Source organism: Petaurus breviceps, unplaced genomic scaffold (genome assembly GCF_028583685.1).
Source record: "Petaurus breviceps papuanus isolate PSGF00001 unplaced genomic scaffold, PetGlider_PUasm1.0 76, whole genome shotgun sequence".
Lineage (NCBI taxonomy): Eukaryota > Metazoa > Chordata > Mammalia > Diprotodontia > Petauridae > Petaurus > Petaurus breviceps.
The window spans coordinates 59,890,303-59,909,544 of NW_027186473.1; the positions used below are offsets into that span (position 1 = coordinate 59,890,303).

At 39.2% G+C, this 19,242-nt stretch overlaps 1 protein-coding gene and 1 pseudogene across 1 annotated transcript in view; both read right to left on the reverse strand.

Moving 5' to 3' along the window:
• The window catches only part of DCHS2 (dachsous cadherin-related 2), a 351,174-nt gene that overhangs the window by 204,990 nt on the left and 126,942 nt on the right, over positions 1-19,242 (reverse strand). The window lies entirely within an intron of this gene.
• Positions 1,395-2,431, reverse strand: LOC138174843 (deoxyribonuclease-2-alpha pseudogene; annotated as a pseudogene).

Genomic DNA, 19,242 nt, shown 5'->3' on the forward strand with positions numbered 1-19,242 from the left:
TTTGTCTCAATTTAAATATATCATTTTGTTCCAACCCCAAGCCTGAACCACCACCAAACTAGCCTGAAAACGAGTCCTTGGAAAGCAGTGTCCCAGCAGAAATCAGTGTCTCAGACACTGTGCTAAATACTGGGGATATAGAAAAAGGAACAAAAACTAAACAAAACAAAACCCCCCAAAATCAGTGCCTGTCCTCAAGGATCTCACAGTCTAATGGAGTAGAAAAGCTGTTCAAACAAACCATATACAGGATAAGTTGGTATTGATCAACAGAGGAAAGGCACTAGAATAAAGGGGGATTAAAAAAGGCTTTCTGTAGAAGGTGGAGTTTTAACTGGGACTTTATAGAAGCTAGGAAAGCCAGAAGGTAGAGATGAGGAGGGAGAGAATACCAATCTTGGATGACAGCCAGTTAAAACACTTGGAGTCAGGACATAGAGCATCTTGTTGGAAGAATGGTAAGAAGGCCAGTGTCACTGGATATCAGATACACAAAAGGGAGGAAGGTATAAGAAGACTGGAAAGGTTGGGGAGGGCCAGGTTATGGAGGGCTCAATGGATGATTTTGTGGTTGATGCTGGAAGTGATTGGAAATCACTGGATTTTACTGAAAAGTTTGGGGTGGGGGGAGAGAGTGTCAGTCTGAGTCCTTCCAGCTCAGCACAACCTGCTCAAGAGTGAGCTCGTACCTTTTAAGAATCCAGGGTCTGGGGTGGCTAGGTGGTACAGTGATCAGAGCACCGGCCCTGGAGTCAGGAGAACCCGAGTTCAAATCCAGCCCCAGACACCTGACACACTTACTAGCTGTGTGACCTTGGGCAAGTCACTCAACCCCAATTGTCTTGCCTTCCCCCCTTCGAAAAAAAAGAAAGAATCCAGAGTCATCTACATGCTATAACACGGCAACTACAATATGGCATAAAGTGCATTTGAGGGGTGAAAACTATGGTGAGATCAAAGAGGGAAGGGCAATCTAGGAAGACTTCCTCAAGAAAGCAGTATTTGAGTTGGGTTTTAAAGAAAGGGTAGGGAGGTGACTAGGTGACATAGTGACTAGAGCCTGAAAATCAAAAGGACTTGAGTTCAAATCTAGCCCCAGACACTTACTACCTGTTTAACCCTGAGCCAGTCACTTAACATCCAATTGCCTCTAAAAAAAAAAAAAGAAAAGAAAAGATAGAAAGAAGAGGTGGCAGGGAGGGCAATTTAGGCACATGAAAAGTGTGGCACAGACTGAAGAGTACCAGATGTGCTCTTGTGGAGCAGAAGATTATCAGACCATACATATCAGACCATACATATTCCCAGTTACTCTATTCTCCACTGGGAGCAGGGGTAGGTAGACTATTCTATGAGGAGTTGGGCCAAGGTTCTCCTTGCCTTCTGCCCTCAATGATCCTTGACCTCAGGCCTTATCTATGGACAAGGCTCAAATTCTCTCACCAGTGGCCAGAAGGCTTTCCACAGGACAGGCATTTGGGAACAGAGAGTACCCCCGCCATGATGCTCCTCTGCATAGTTGTGATTCAGGTCCCCTATGCAGGTCCAGGTACTATTGAGTGTCACACACCACTTGGCATGGTCATGGATGGCATTAAAGGGATGCACAGTTGAGTCAGGGAAGGCCAGCTCTGGCACATTTAACACATGGAAGGGGCCAGAACAGCTGGAGGGCAGCACTTTGCTTGTTCTGGGCCAAAACTGGACAAACAGGTCACTGCCCAGAGCTGTGTTCAGCCAGCCCGAGTGCAAGTCTTCTTGGAAGTCATTAAACTTGGCAAAGCTTCGGAAGACAACCCCAGCTCTTGAGGTAAGGGCGACACTTCGATTCCAGGGACCCTGGCTCACATGGTGACCTTGGGCAGCTTGTTTTAGCTCTGGTAGGTCCTGGGCAAAGGATCCTTCTAGCCTGTAGTCATAGACCTGGGGATAGGTATAGGTCAGCTGTTTGCCAATATCTTTGAACTGGCTATAGGTGAAGGTGACACAGAGTAGAGTCTGTCCATAGTTCTGGGCACTTTGGGGCCATCCATAGGATGAATTAGCATGTGCTGGGAAGTGCGGGACGCCATGGACCAGCCAAATGCCACTATCTCTGTTTAGAAGAAGCACACCCTTGGTGTGTCCTCGGTAGGTGGTATCAGGGTCTCCATTACCTGAGGGTGGCTAGTCATTGTACAGTAGGTAAGCCAGCTCACTCAAGATTCATGGTCCGCCCCACAGCCCCCTGAGTGCTGTCGATGGATGTGGTGCCCTCTTGCCAGCCCCCACTATTCCCATCCAGGTACATGTAGTTGAGTCCTTTCAAGGAATGGGGCAGGGCAGGTAGCTTGTAGGTCATGAACCAGTCCACAGGCTGTCCAGAGTCTCCATAGCAGGAGATGGCGGCGGCAGCCGGCAGGACTCCTGCCAGGAGCAGGAGGGTCGCCATGGGGTGAAGACATCTGAAACAAGAGGCCAGGGGCCTGGGTGGTGGAGGTGGGGTCCCCACAGTGTAACCGTTCTGGCAGATCTGAGCGCCAACCCTGGGTAGAGGGGAGTCTATAAGGCAGCCCTGAGAGACTCAGCAGGACGTCAGCTGGGAGAGGGGGAAGGCCCCCCTCAAGCACCAGTTTTAAAGAAGTCAAAGGAAGCAGGGAGCTAACCAAGAAAGTGAGACAATTGGCTGCACCCTCTCCTACCCCAGAGCTGCATAAATTAAATTAAAGGCAGATAGCAACAGCAAAAGATCACAGACTTGGAGCCAAAGTGACCTGAGGAGTTAGCTGGTCCAGCTTCTCTCCAGAAGTTAAATCCCTTGCTCAAGGTCATGGGTATAGGAAGTGACAAAAAAGGATTTGAAACCCGGTCCTATGGCTCAAAAGCATTATTTCCACTGCACTATAGTATGATTGTGGAATGCAAGAAAGAAAGGTTTGGAGTGTGGGGTTTTTTTTTAGACTGAAGGAAAGGAAATTTAGATGGTTACAGAAATCAGAAAGTATGAAATATGCATACTGAGTAGTGAACATCAGAGATAAGTTAATTCAAAGAAGCAACAGAAAGTGATTTTGAAAAGAATTATCAAATTTTAGAATTTCAGAGTTTGATAGTCCAAGTCATATCCAAGCAAGAAATCCCCCTTCAACATACATGGTAAGAGGTCATCCAGTCTTTGCTGAATAAACTGAATGAAGAAGACCATACCACCTCCAAAAGTAGGCAATTCCACTTATAGATTGCTACAAATGTTAGAAAGTCTTTTCTTTTTGAATATAAATTGAGTTCTTTCTAACTTCTACTACAGTTGATTTTGTCCTCTGGGACATCTTCTAAGAGACAACCCTTCAATCTTTTGAAAAGAGCTATCATGGGGCAGCTAGATGGTGCAGTGAATAGAAAACTGGAGTACTCTGGAGTCAGGAGGACCTGAGTTCAAATCCATTCTCAGACATTTAACACAAAAACTAGCCTTGTGACCTAGGGCAAGTCTTTGGGCAAGTCCCCAACTGCCCCCCCCTCAAAAAAAAGAGCTATCATGTCACTCTGAGTCTTCCCTCTTCCAGGCTAATATCCCCAGTTCCTTCAAATGGTTTCCATTTGGCAAAGACTGGCAGCCTTTTGCCATCCTGGTTGCCCTCTCCCAAGCTCCCAGCTTATCAGTGCAGTTTCTAATACATAGGACCCATTGCTAGACACAGAACTGAACATGTGATCTGACCAGGGCAAGGTACAGCAGCTGGAAGTTGTACTGTTCTTAATGAATCCCATCACATTAGGTTTTTTGAGGGCTGCTATAGCTAATACTGAATTTGTAGACTACCAAAATCCCAACTTTTTTCAAATTGCTTTCAGGCAATACATACCTCATGTCACACTTTTTGAATTCAGTATAAGACTTTTCATGTACCTACCTATATTAAATTTCATATTCTTGGATTTGCTACAGTGTTCTTCACTTATCAATATAGTAATAATAACTAGCAATTATAGAATATTTAATTATATATAATATATTCATTATAGTTTTATTATAGAACTGTAATGTATATGTTATTTATGTTTATATTATATTTAGCTATTATTGTATTTATATTATATAACATGTATTATATTTATTATATATTATGATTTATTATAAGATTGTATATAATACATTTATATAGATATACATACATAATAGATAATTACTAGCAATAATATATAATGGTACTTCATTTGCTTCTCATAACAACTCTATAAGCATTATAATTTTCCTCATTTTACAGATAAGGAAATTGAAGTAAACAGAGGTTAAATGATTTCAACAGGATCACACAGCTAGGGAGAGTCTGAGGCTGGATTTGAACACAGGTCACTTTGACTCCAAATGCAGCATTCTATCAACTGAAACACTTAGGTGCCTCCATCTTTTGGAGATCCTGACTGTCATTTAGTGTGTTAGCCATCCTTCCCAACTTTGTATCATCTGTCAGTTTGATAAACCTGTCATCTATTCTTTCATGTAAATCCCAACCCACAGTAAATAGCAAAGGGCCAATCACAAATCCTGAGACTTTCCACTGGATACCACTTGACAAACTGACATCAAACTGTTCTTGCATCCAAACAAACAGTCTGAAATCCTCCCATCTCTACTCTCATTTAGCTTACATCTCTCCTTTTCCACCAGGATTGTGTGAGAGGTTTAATGAAGTGGTTTCTAAAATGAATAAATTATATTTATTGAATTCTCTTGACCAGTATAGTAGCCAAAGAGGAAAATAGACAATATAGAAGAGATCTAGCTAAATTTCTAGGGAATTGATGGGAGTTTTTATTTATAAAGAACAATATTTCCAGGAAGAGCCAAAATCCGAAAGGATTAATCAAATATGTCAATAAAGAGCAGAAGAAGGAACCTTTTTTAAGGCAACACAATGAATACTAGTATTATATCAAAGTCTGAAAACTGGAGATGCAGCATGGCATTACAGGTAGAGTGCTGGGCTTAATATGACTGGGCTTCATATCCTCCTTTGAAATTTACTGCCTGGGAGCACATTACAATCTATCTGAGCCTCGGTATCTTCATCAGTGAAAAGTGGTTTGGATTAGATGGCTTCTAAGGGTCCTTCCAACTCTAAAGCTTTGATGTTTTGAATTACATACAGATGACTTTAGCTATTAAAAAAGTCATTAATCAATTAGGGAAATTTTGCATCTGAGACTGAAAATGAAATTAATGTTGTCTAAGTTACAACATTGCTTGAACATAAAAATGCATTTTAACACCGGGTCTGGCCCTGCTAAGTCTCTCTCAGTTTTTCTGTTTTACTTTGAAGTTGACTCTCTGAAGTCCTCAAGGGCAAGGACTGTCTTTTACCTTTCTTTGTCTTCCCAGCCCTTAGCACAATGCTTGGTACATAGTAGACACTCAATGAATGCTTACTGACTGGCTGACTAAAGCAAGTAAGAGACAATCTCAAAGGATAGAAAGAAATTCCGTGTTGGAATTAGCTGGAGCTCCCCTCCACAATGCAGGGAGGAAGAAACCTTAGCAAATAAGAGGCGTATGCCACTTTCTATTCCCCCTTGATACTCAGTTCCAGGATCCATAAGGAATATGGGGTAGAAGGGAGCTCTGAGGGATCCTCTTCTTTCCAAAGGGACGCACTGTCTTTGAATTTCCTGGAGGCTCTCAAAAGACAGATGACTCGGGAAGGGCTGGGGTGTGTGAATTTTTGTTGGTGGTGGACATCACAAGTAATGTCTTGATTTGCCCATGAATTGGATTTAAGTGAGGCACAGTTGCTCAAAGTTGTCAGCCTCGTTCTCTCCTCCTGAATCATTGAAATCCAGGTACAGGACAAAAGTCAAGACAACTGGTGATGGCTCAAGATGTTGTGGATGACCTGGAGGTCTTCAATGCCTGACCAAGTTCTAAGTGCTGTCCCACTGACCCTGCTTAAGCTGCCTTCATGACTGTTGGAACAAATTATTCTCATGCCCTTATTCCACAGGGGAAAATCTTCACATGGTTGGGGTAGATATTCCCCAACTCACTAATGGATTTGAGACCCCTCAGTTACCTCAGTCTGGTTTAGTTGGTCTGCTGAAAAAGTTTATAGGGGTGTGGCTACTGCACATACTACAGCTTCTTGTAGCTACAGGTGAGAGATGGGTGAAGGTGGACACTGAAGGTAAATGAGCAACCCTGGAAAGGTATCACCAGAAGTCCTGAACAATCCATGGTGAGGGGGAGGGGGGAGCATGGAGTGAACAGGAGGGCAGAAGAAGAGCTGGAAAAGGCATGGCACTAGACAAATTTTCAAAATAAATAGAGATTGTCTTTGGTCTACTGAACCTATCCCCTGCTTCTCTGTGCTTCTCTTCTCCCCTGGCTCCCCTTCTCTCCTAAAGCCCTTTGACCTCTTAGCTCCTTTCTGGGAAAGTCTTATTGTTCAATATTGCTTTTTCCAAGCTCTCTATTTCCCTTATCCCTTTAACAACCTAAACTCACATTTCATCAGTACCATTCTTGTCAGTCAAGAATGAGAAGGAAAGCTAATTGCATGGAGTCTCTTCAAGTCCACCCCCTGCTAGAGAGAAAGGGGAAGTCAAGGTGGCACTTCCCAGCTCGGCATCAGCCTTCTGATTTTGTGTTTTGAGCCTCTCTTCCAGACCATACTCATCTTCCGCTTCTGTCTGAAGGAGGGGGAGTTACTCTTTACTGAGCCAAGATTCAACATCATCAATCATCCTCATCGTAAAAAAAAAAAAGAAAAAAACAGCCCAGCAGAAGCAACTGGCACTTCTAGAAAGCTTTAAAGCCTGCAAAGCAAGATTCACGTGAGCCTCACAATAACCCTATGAGGTGGGAACCACAGGTATTTTTATTGTCCCCATTATACAGATGAGGAAGATGAGATAGTAAATGACTTATGCAAGGTCAACACAGCAAATTTATATTAGAGACAGTCTTTGAGCCCATGACTTCTTGGCTCTACAGTCCAGTATTGTATGGACATGGCTCCAGGATATAGTATCTGCACTGTCCCAGATCCTAATAGCTCTAGGAAACCTGTGAGCTGGGGAAGTCACCTCTAGAAAACTTTATGTACCCTTGGGGCAGAAAAGCATAGACCCATGATGCTTGCGTGTATCCAGAGTTCAGAAGATGCTCAAAGTCGTTTTCTGAGTTGCTCTTCTTTTTCTGTCTGCTGAGCAAAGACCCTATCCTGGCATATTTATCTCTGATCACAATCCCTGCCAAAGGAAGGGTCATATTGCCTCATATTTCCAAAGGATGGAAAGAATAAAAAGGTCGTTGTTGTTTTAAATTCACTAATGAGGTAAAAATAACACCAAACTTCTGTTTAAAGCTAAGTTAAATCCAATTATTATTGTGTCATCATTAAGCATTTTCTGACCCCTTACAGTAATCTCTCCCCCACCCAATGCCCACAGGATACTGACTATAAATGATTATAAATTCTAGGGCTGTGTTGGAAGGTGGGGGGCAGTTGTGTGTTTAGTTTTTAAAGAGATTAATGTTTAAGCACCTTATTCTCCACTGGGAAAAACACCATCATAAATCCAGGTTCTGTTTTGGCTTTTATCTTTTATTTTTACAGCAACTGTATATGTTTTGAAAAGCAAAACAGATAAGCTTAATTTATGTGCACTGGTCTTCCCAGAGGAGACAGAAGGAGTAGGAAGGATCCATTCAGGAATCCGTGCTCAGAATCCAAGGGGGAAGTGGTGTTTCGAAGGCTCTTGGAGAAACAAAGTCTGAGAAGAGGAGGGCTGCCTGGGCCAGGCACCAGAGGGCAAGGTCAAGAGCTAAGAATGCTGACCTGTGCTCTACCTCTGAGTGACCCTGGAGAAACTCACAAAATTCAATTATATGCTACAGGTTTGACATCTATTAAAGGAACCTTAGTCATATAATCAGCAAATGCTGGAGTTTAGAAATTGGATTATGAGTTCCATGCCACAGATGGTCTTAAGGTGATAAACAGGAACTGTATACACATTATACAGGGGAAAAAATGGATTATGTGACCATGAAGTTTCCATAATTATAAATTGACTGTAAAATGTACAGTTTCATACCTTTTCCCATTAGGCATCACATTACAGCTGCACTGTTTTAAACATGCAGCTGTGTACATGTGGGTATGAAAGGATAGAATGGTCTTGGTGCAAAAACTCTTGCTTGGATACATCCGGCTCTCCCACCATTTTGATGAAGATCCTAGGCATGCAACTGCTCTAATTTCAGAATTCAGAATGTTTTGTCAAAGCATGATTTGGCCTAGGAAAGGAGAAGGAGTCTATATTTCAACACATATATCATTGAGACTAGAAAAATATGGGCAGAGCTAATAATTATGGGAAAAACAAACAAGTAAAATTGATCTGAAGGGAGTTGCATTTTATGACACCAAAAATGTCTCTAGTATATCAGTCCTATTTGACATCTCATGTTATTGTAGAAGTTTTGAATGCCTACCATATACAAGATTTCTATGCTTAATAGTCTGTCTTTATATTAGCTATATATAGGCTTTGCCCAACTAACATGGCTAATTGCTTCCACAAAAAAGCATTAGGCACAAGAACATTATAGGGGGCATTTGCTTCCATAGAAACAGAATTATAAATGGGAAACGTATTCTTGGGCAGTCAAAATTCAGAGTATAGTTTAAATTAGGTCTTTATAGGAGCCAGAAATTTTATTGCTTTACATGCTAATACCAACCTTCTATTCCATTCAATCCTCCCCTCTATATACTCCAGAAACTGGGGTATTTTTAAATTTCTATGTATTTTTTTTACATACATGTTTCCAAAGTTGACCAAAAGGGAATTTCTGTTCATGGCAGCGAACAAAATGGATTAAAATGCCAAATAGTGTCCTCAGTCCTTGGAAATTTTGTATTTCTTCTGTGATGGTATCAAGGTGGCAATGCTGTTCTTATACCACCTATGAGTATTCATTTAACTCTTGGCAGTCTTAATGTGTGTTCTTTGTCCAGGGACCAACAAATTGATGCACCAGTGGAGAAACTCAACCAAATCCATTTTCTCAATTATTCTATCAATCGGGGCGGCCAGGTGGCTCAGCGAGTAAGAGCGCTGGCCCCAGTGTCGGGATGACCTGGGGATCGAATCCAGGCTCAGATACTTAGCACCACACCCAGAAATAACTGGCCGTGTAACCTTGAGCAAGTTACTTAACCCCAATTGCTTTAAAAATATATATTCTATCAAACACCAGGCATTTAAGTATATACTGTGTGTCACACACTGTACTAAGTGCTAAGGATGAAAGGAAGATAAAAATAAGATTCCTGAACTCAAGGAGCTCACATTCTGATAGAGCACACAAATAACTTTGTATATATAAGATATATACAGCATAAATGAAAAAGTAGGCTCAAAGAAAAAAAATTGGGTGGAGGAGAGCAGGAAAAACATTCTTAAAAGGCAAGATTTGAGCTGTGACTTAAAGGAAGCTAGGAAAGCCAGAAGATGGAGGTGAAGAGGCAGAGTATTCGCAGAGTTGGAGACAGACTATGAAACAACATGGAAGATGGAGATGAGAGTCATGTACCAGGAACAGGAAGTAGGCCAATTTTGCTAGACTGTAGAGTATATAAAGGGAAATAAGATGTAAGAAGGGGGCAGCTAGGTGGCACAGTGAGTAGAGCACCAGACCTGGAGTCAGGAAGACCTGAGTTCAAATTTGACCTCAGATACTTAACACAAAAACTAGCTGTGTGACCTTGGGCAAGTCACTTAACTCCAATTGCCTTCCAGAAAAGCAAAAAAAAAAAAGATGTAAGAAGACGAAGACTGGAAAGGAAGGTTGGGGCCAGGTGTTAAGGAGAGGACTTTCTACTGTGTGTTGGGAGTAAGAGGGAGTCATTAGAGCTCACTGATTAGAGGGGTGACATGGTCATACTTGTGCTTTAGGAAAATCCCTTCAGCAGCTGAATGAAGGAAAACCTGAGACAAGGAGACCAACTAGAAGGCTACTGCTACATTGTAAGTGTGAGGGCCTACACAGGGGTGGTTTCTTTGTGCATGGAGAAGAGATGTAAATGAGAGTGATTGCGACACTTAGAAATGACAAGATTTAACAAAAGATTGGATATTTAGGGTGAGTGTGAATGAGGAGTTGAGAATGATACCAAGGCTGTATGGCTTGATGACTAACAGAATAGTGGTACCCTTGATGGTGATAGGGACGTTTGGAATGAATGACTGAATGGATGAGTAAAGCAATTATTATCACTTACTATTCATAAATCACTAGGGTTTCCAAATAGACAAGCAAGATTTTATTTTGTTGTTGTTCAGTCATGTCCAACTCTTTCTGATCCAATTTGGGGTTTTCTTGGTAAAGATACTGGAGAACTTTGCCATTTCTTTCTCCAGTTGATTTTAGGTTAGGAAATTGAGGCAGACAGGCTTAAGCATCCAGGGTTACATAGCTAGTAAGTGTCTGAAGCAGGATGTTAACTCAGGTCTTTCTGCCTCTATGCCCAGCATTCTATTCATTGTGCCAAGATTGTAATAAGAGAGCTGCCCTAAGATTTTAATAAGGGAGATCACACATAGAGAAGTTTTTGGCTGCAAATAAGATGGAAAAGTTCCATGGTACTAAAGGTGCAAAAGCAGATGTTAATGCCTTTTCTTTAATGTTATATCACTATTCCCAGTAATATTTTAATATCCAAGTGCCTTGCTGCTTCAGCTTGCTTGTCTGATATATACTTCGCTTTTTTCTTAATGCCAAACACTATTTCCCTTATAGCTGTCACTAGTCTCCATTGTGACCACTTTTGCATTAAATTCTCTGATCATTATGACATGTGTTGGGCAAGTCACTTAGCCCTATTTGCCTCAGTTTCTTCATCTGTAAAATGAACTGGAGAAGGAAATGGCAAACCACTCCAGTATCTTTGGAAGGAAATCCCAACTGGGGTCATGAATAGTTGAAAACTACTGAAATGACTGAACAATAATAACTCTTACCAAAAATCCAAAACAAGTACTCAAGGAGATGCCATCTACTATCTCCATGCCTGCTTTCTTACCTCTTTAAAATTTTATGGGAATCGTCTAGGTACTTGTATGTATCCCTGATAAAAATTAAAAATGGAATCAGGAAGCTCTTCACAGATGATTTTCTAAAGCAAATCATAGTTTTATGCATCTAAAAGGTACAGAGAATCTAATATCCCACTTTCAAAAAGCAATATGTAACATTATTGTTGTGGAACAAAATAATCTAAGTTTCAAAAAACTAACATATATAACAAGTATTTACCAATTAAAAATTGGAGACTATCTACATTTATCCTTAAAACCTTTCTTAAATTCCTACCATACCAGTATTTACATTTCCAAAGTCTTATATTATAAATTGATAATTTGCTTTTGAGTTTCCTTTGTGTCTGTACTATTCCTACACTGTAAATGTGTATATGTTCTGTGATAATTTCATCTTCCAGGATAATCTATTGAAGCAGGGTTGCTGAGTTGCACTAGATTAAAGGAGAGATGTTCCATGCAAAGGGATGGCTCAGCATATTAATGGCCATATCTCTACTGATTTCCATTTTTCACCTACAAATAAAGCAATGCCACATATCATAGTGTCACATATCAATATTTTTAAAGGAGAGGTGGTTCACTACAGCTGCTTTCTCCCTATGTTACCAAGACACATGCATATACTAAGGCTTCCCAGGATATTCTGGAAGAAATGCAGTTTTTTTCTTTTATCTCTTGTCATCAGAGGACTCTTAGGAAAAATTAATGGAAAGATTTTTTAAGTAATTTATTTTGAGAAGGGTGGGACCAGCTGATAAATTTAAGCTCTTTCTCCCTCAAAAATTCTGAGTCCATGAATTTTTCTGCAGAAGACTTATGAAGACAACAATACCCAAGTAGAGATTTATCTGGCTGTAAAACTCAATGTGTGGACACCCCTAACGTACTTCATGCACTATGGTTTATGAAGGGAAATATAATAAGTCACACAATTGATTAATGAAATCTTCAGGCTAAACACGTAAACTGAAATTCAGAACAGAAAGATCTTCAGCGATAAAACATTTCTTTAATAAACAGAATGTTACACATTGACAGGAGTTATAGTGACCAGCACATTCTGCATGTGTGCCCAGGAACTCACAACACAATAGGGTAGGGAAACATTCTTGAACTAAATGATTCCAGTCCTTACAACACAGTTTACCTATTTTTAACTTTCTTAAGATTTTATTGGTGATTATTTCTGGAGGATAAGACTTCAAACTTTTAATTAAAATTCTAAAAATACTAAGCAATCACTCTATGACCACCTTTTTTTTAGGGTTTTCAAAAACTTTTCACAATCTCATGAGGTAGGTAGTATAAAAAGTGTTACTATTCCTATTTTATAAATGAGGCAACTGAGGTTCTCATAAGTTGAAAGTATGACCATCTTTTAAAACTACTTTAAGAACTAATGGACCAAGATATAAACTAAAATAACAGATGATTTTTTATTTTTTAAACTTAAAAGTTGGAAAAAAACAAATTTTTGTCCCCTTATTTTCTGCATTCCATAAGTTCTCCAGCATGCAATCAAATTTATTAGTCCCTTAAGTGAAGAAGATTGAGAATTACTATGTAAGGAAATACTCAGAGAGTCAAATGAGATAGAGAATTTTAGCATCTCTCTAATTCTCTAGAAATTCCTGTCTTCCTCAGTGCATGGCTAATCATGCAGTTAGAAGCAGGTTAGCAAAATTTAGAGAACCTCCATTCAAATGCTAAGTCTCTCTCTATTAAAAAAAAATTAAAGAAGGTTGAAGAGCGGTGATATAATACAATCCAGGCAACCGAGACATCAGGGAGCTCTGGGTACAATTCTTTAAAGGGTTGAGTCCTGAATAATTTTTTTCTGAATATTATCTTCTTCCAGCTAATGGTAAGGGGCAGGAATGCAGTGCTTCAGAGAAGAAAGTAAAGGTTAGGAAGATGATGTCTCATCCTCCATATTTCCACTTCCCCAGGACAGTTGTTGCCAGCATTCTAGAATATGTGAAATGTCAAGGGATGGAGATGTCCAGGCATTGTACATTGTATATATAACAGACTCTTTTTCCAACCATATACATTATTATAATATTGTTCCTTAAGAGGTCTCTCTGCCCCCATACTTTCCCTCCTCCAATTCATCTTTCAGGACACTGTGGTATTAATCTTCCTTATTCATAAATCTTATCATGTCATTCTTCTACTTGAAAGTTCTTCAATGATTTCCTATTTCCTACTTAATAAAAAAATAAAATTAATAAAATAATGCTCTTTTATCAATAATTTATACTTGATTAGCTTCTGTGTTATATCCTCAGTCTTGTCTCAGGTTGTTCCCTGTATTCTGTATCCCTCCTAAACGGGACCATTTGGTGCCCTCTAGACACATCTTTTTGGCTCAGCAGATAGTCAGGCCTGGAGTCAGGAAGACTTATCTGTGTGAGCTCAAATCCAGCCCCAGACACTTACTAGCTGTGTGCCCTTAGGCAAGTCATGTAACCTGGTTTGCCTCAGCTTCCTCATCTATAAAATGAATTGTAGAAGGAAATGGCAAGCCACCCTAGTATCTTTACCAAGGAAGCCCTAAATGGGGTCACAAAGAGTTGGACAGGACTGAAAAATGACCCAACACATAGACACATCCCGTGCTCAGCTGCCTTCATGCTTCTGTTCATGCTCTTCCTTAGGTTTTGGAAGCACATCCCTCCCACTCCCTATAATTTCTGTCTGTTGAAATCCTTCCCCCTTTTCAAAATCTAATTCAAATGCCATTTCCTAGATGAAAGCCTTCTCTGATCTTCCCCCTTCTCCCTCACTCCCCTCCCAGTTAGAAATTACCTTCTTCTCAATCCTAATACATCACTTTGCTTCTGATCTTATCACGGTCACTTCTTCCATAATAGTTGTTTGGGTTTGAGGGTCAAATTCCTCTCCTAGAATGTAAGCTTTGTGAAAAGGAGACCAGGTCTTTATTATACTTGTCATTCTTTCAGCACCTCACACAACACAGCAAGCACCTAATGAATGTTTGGTGAACTGAATTGAATTCATAAGAAGTCTATTTCTTGAAAAGGAATGTGCTCAATAAACACCATTCTAGCTGTTTAGTATAGAATGTCCTTGGTCTTTAAAATGTCATTACTGACAGTGTTATATGTGTGTGATTATAGCATGCATTTTCTGCATTGTTTCAGTAATTAACTTATTACAGTAGTGGAAATGTTTTAATTTGGGGCTGAGTCAATTATTATTTTCTATTTGTGAGGATATAACACAGAAGCTAATCAAGTCTAAATTATAAACTGAAGCATTTCAAAAGCATAAGCAAAGTTCCTTTTGAATGTAGAGTAGACATATGACTGTTAGAGAGAGCAGCTGGAAGGGGGAGTCAGCACAGAGCCTATCAAAGTGTCCTTGGTAGAGAAAAGCAGACAATGGATACAAGAAAGGAAGAGGTAGATAAGAGGAGGGAGAATGGGGAAAGGCAGGCTCAAGAGACAGAGAGTGAATGAATTAAGCACTGTGGAAAAGAGATAGCTGGCAAGAAAGGAGAGGAAAGGAAACGTGCAGAAACACTAAAGAAGAAAGGAGATCCAAATGCCAAGGTGGATTGGGAAAAGACGGCAACCTATAAGATGATAGGGGATATGAGAAAAGCAAATAGGCAAATACAGTCACCAGAATGATAACTATGGGGGGGGGGGGTGGAAAATATACACATATGTGTGTATCTTTACATATAATATATAATATTAACAAACACACATACCCACATAACAAAGTACTATCTATTTAAATGAAATGAAATTCAAATCAATAAATGCTTACTGAATGCTTACTATGACTATTAGGCACTATGATAGCTATAAAGCAATTAAAGTAGGTCTTTGCCCTCAAAGAACTTACACTGTAGTTAGGAAGAAAACATACACATACACACACTTTGTAATCTTCTGTTTTTATATCACCCACATTTCTCAATGTATCCCTCCCTATGGCCATCCAAGAAAAAGATACCCTAGAAATAAATAATAAAAAGGGGAGCCAGGGAACACTTAAGCAAAACTAATCACTATTCAGAAGGCATCCATTGTATGCAGTATTCCACACCCATAATCTTTTACCTTTGCAAAGAAATAAAGGGAGGTACCAAAAAGATAAATCTTTGAAAAGATAAATACAAAAACTAGAAAGGATGAAGAAAGAGGGGAAAGGATACTACCTAGCTCTGCTTCAACTATCTAGATATCTGCTGGATTTGTTATTTTATGACCTGCTGACCATCTACAGTAAGTCTCAATTTGCTAAAAGCTAGGTAAACCCAGCTAAGTTGCCTTTTTGACAATGCCATCTGTTAGAAAGTTTGAGCAACAAGTAGAAATGCTGCTGTGGGTCTTATTCTAAATTAGAAGGAGGATCTAAGCAATGAATTGGAGGTGATATAAACTTTGGGAGAAGGCAATCACATCACATTCAGATTTACAAAAGCTATGTCAGAAAATGTTGAGCACAGAGAAGTGTACAATCTCAAGTTCATGAAAGAAGGTTTCAAAAAAAAAAAACTTGAGAAAAATTATAGACATGGCTCCGTGATCTAAGACCCTAAAATGGAAGATAATTCAAGAGGAACTGCAGTTCTCAAAAAAAAAAATTGTCATCAGAAAATTATGACTCATCCAATGATATAGATACAGATATATAACCAGAAAAGGCTGATAAACATGTTGAAGAGAGAATTTCAGCCCAAAATAAGAGAGGAGATAGAAAGAAAGCAAATAGATGCAAATTTCTAAAATGACTGATGAAGCTGCACAGGGAGCTCTCTAATGATTTCTGTTTTTTATGACAAAAGTCCAACACAAAAGAGTGTCACAAGCCTGTAAGATAAGTGTCAGAAGGGAAGTCACCAAAATATGCTGAGAATAAACTAAAATGTTTGAGAGAAAACACATTTGGGGCAAAGAAAAGAGAAATAGACCTACTATTTAAGGAGAAATGTACAGTGTTGAAATATAACAAAGAGAAAAGAGAATGACTTAATTACAAAATTGTTTCTGGAATACCAGTCAAACAATAATATAGATATGGCCCCCCTCAAAAGGCTGAAAAACTTTTTGAAGAAGGAACTGCGGCTCAAAATAAGAGAGGAGTGGGGTGGCTAGGTGATGCAGTGAATAGAGCACTGGACCTGGAGTCAAGAGAAACTGAGTTCAAATCCAGCCCCAGACACTTAACACTTATTAGCCATGTGACCTTGGCCAAGTCACTTAACCCCAATTGCCCCTCCAAAAAATAAATAAATAAAAATAAATAAAATAATAAGAGAGGAGATAGAAAGTAACTAAATGCTCTAAATAATTTTTCTGTATAATTGAAAATTAGAATAAATAGGGTGACTTGCAGATTTAATCTAAATTAATTTTTTTTGAACAATCATAGGAAATATGAGAAAAACTAAATATTTTAGATAGGTAGATGTCCTGTTCTGTGAAAGGAAAAGGGAAGGAGGATCCTAAAAAGCATGTACTGATGAGTTATCCATTCCTAGACAAGATCTAGAATAGATTATTAAATGAATAGTTTGTGAGCACTTAAGAAATGCAATGGTGATCATTAGGAATTAACATGGGTTCACTAGGAACAAATGATGCCAAAGCAATCTGATTGCCTTTCTTGACATGATTATTGAACTAGTTAATTAGCTGATAAAGATGTTCTATCAGTATACTTTAAATGAATTTCAGTCAAACAATGAAGTAAATCTCTCAACAATAAGAGAAGATAATTTCTTCAGATAAAATAGAAAAATGTAGACTGGATAATGATGTGTCTAGGGGAATGAACAGAGGGTTGAATGATAATCCCCATAAATTCACTTACAAAGTCCTAGTCAATAAATCCATTAATGATTTGTTTGAAAACATAGATGCAATACTATCAATTCTTCCTATACCACAAAAAGTAAGAGGGTTGGCTAAATGTTGCATTGACAGAATTGAATCACAAAATATCTTAGACAGACTGAGATCAGAGTGTATTATCAAGGATAATTTTTTTATGGAAGGGGGAAGAGGGTGGAAGACACTCAGCCTTTCAATAGTTAGTTGACTATAAGCTTAATATGAGTAAATAATATTATATGGTAATCACAAAAATTTACACCAATAAAATATATTGATTAAAAAATGTCTGAAAACAATATTCTGTACTGATCAGACAACATCTGCAGTATTGATTTCAACCATACAAATTGTATTTCAAAAGGGATATCAGCAATCTAGGGAACAAAGAAATGAAGGCAATTGGGGACTACAAATTAGATTATCAGAGGAACAACTTAATGAACTGAAGAAAAGGCAAAGGAAGATCTAATCACTTTATTCAAACACTTGAAGGGCTATCACATGGAAGAGGTCCTTGACTTATTCTCAAGAGTGCAGAACCAGGACTAAGAGAACCAGAGAAATTTGTATATGGAGGAAGACTTTAGCTCAGTACAAAGGACTTTCTAAGAACTAGGTCTGCCCCAGGATGAAACAACTTGTCTCATTGGGTCCTGAGCTTATTGTTACTGAAAGTGTTCCATTAGAGGCTGGATGACCACTGGTTAGGAGGTGTGTAGACAGGAAATTCATGGACCTCTTGGGGAGGGGATGTTGAATTACTTGATCTCTATTGTCCCCTTCAATTCTGAAATTCTAGATTTCTATAAAATTTCTTTTTTTATTTTTGTTTTTTTTAATTTATGGAATAAAACAAGGATTTCCATAACACAATATAATAAAAAATATTCACATGAAACAGCAAATCTATTATGTACAACTTGCTATTCCTTTTAAATTTATAACAAAGTTATCATATAAATTTCTTTCTTTCCCTTTGCACCCCATCCTAGAGATGACTTCCATTAGACACAAAAAGGTATACATATGTAAAATTATTCTATACATACTTTTATTTATCAGTTCTTTCTCTAGATGCAGATAGCATCTTTCTTCATATGTCCTTTATACATAATTTGAGTATTAATAATCTATAAAATTTAAATAATATTTCAAGACTACAAAAAAGGGCCTTCCATACAGAAGCACATTGTTGTTAAATGGGTGCCACAGATGGATAGGGCTCTAGGAATTCAAGGGAAAGAAAGATCCCTTTGGACACTAAGGGTCAGAGAAGGGTTCATGAAGGAGATGGGAATTCAATTCAATTTTGAAGGATGGGTAGAATTTTGGTAGGCAACACAGGGGTAATAGTGTACACAAAAGCATTGGGCCTGGAATATTTAGGAAGTATTTGGGTGGGGGATGGGGGATATAAACACACGTATATAAACACATTTTGCTAAAGATGAATGTTAATATTAAATAAGAGTTGGCGCAGCTAGGTGGTGTAGTGAATAGAGCACTGGCCTTGGAGTTAGGAGGGCCTGACTTCAAATCCAGCCTCAAACACCTAATACTTACTAGCTCTAAGTGACCTTGGGCAAGTCACTTAATGTCACTAGTGACCTTGAGCAAGTCACTTAATCCCAAATGCCCTGCCTTCCCTCCTCCAAAAAGCAAAAAAAAAAAAAAAAGGAAAGAAAAAATATTTGAGGGCAGAGTCAAGATGGCTGCCCGACCAGCTGTAGCTAAAAGGACTTCAGGAGAGTAGATCACCAGCAGCTGTGGCAGTTTCCAGAATTATCAACCCACAAATGCCAAATACAAAGTGAGAGGTCAGTGTAGACTTTGGGAACAGGGTGTCCTGAAGTGTAGTCTGGCCTCTGCCCCTGGAGGGAGAAGCAGCTGAGGTACAGTGGCTGCTTCTGTGTGGATACTTCAGAGCTCCAGGCCTGTACATTGTAGGGTGACAAAGCAACCATTCTGAGGGGTAATCGCTCCTGCTGTAACCTACTTGGATATGGATTTCTGTCTAAAGTAGAAGTCCTGGGGTGTGTGACCAGGTGCCAGAGTCTGTGGACGCTTCAGAGAAGGCAGCCAACTAATAGCTCTGACTGCTGAGAAAACCCCAGTGATTTGGGACAAAGCTTTACTCTCTTGAAGCAGTGTTCTACTGTGGCAAAAAACTCAAAAGTCAAGTAATTGAGTGGCAACATGAACAAGCAAAGGAAGCAAAACAAGCACAGCAATCTGACATTACACTCCTACTTTGAAGACCAAAAGATCAAAGCATGGA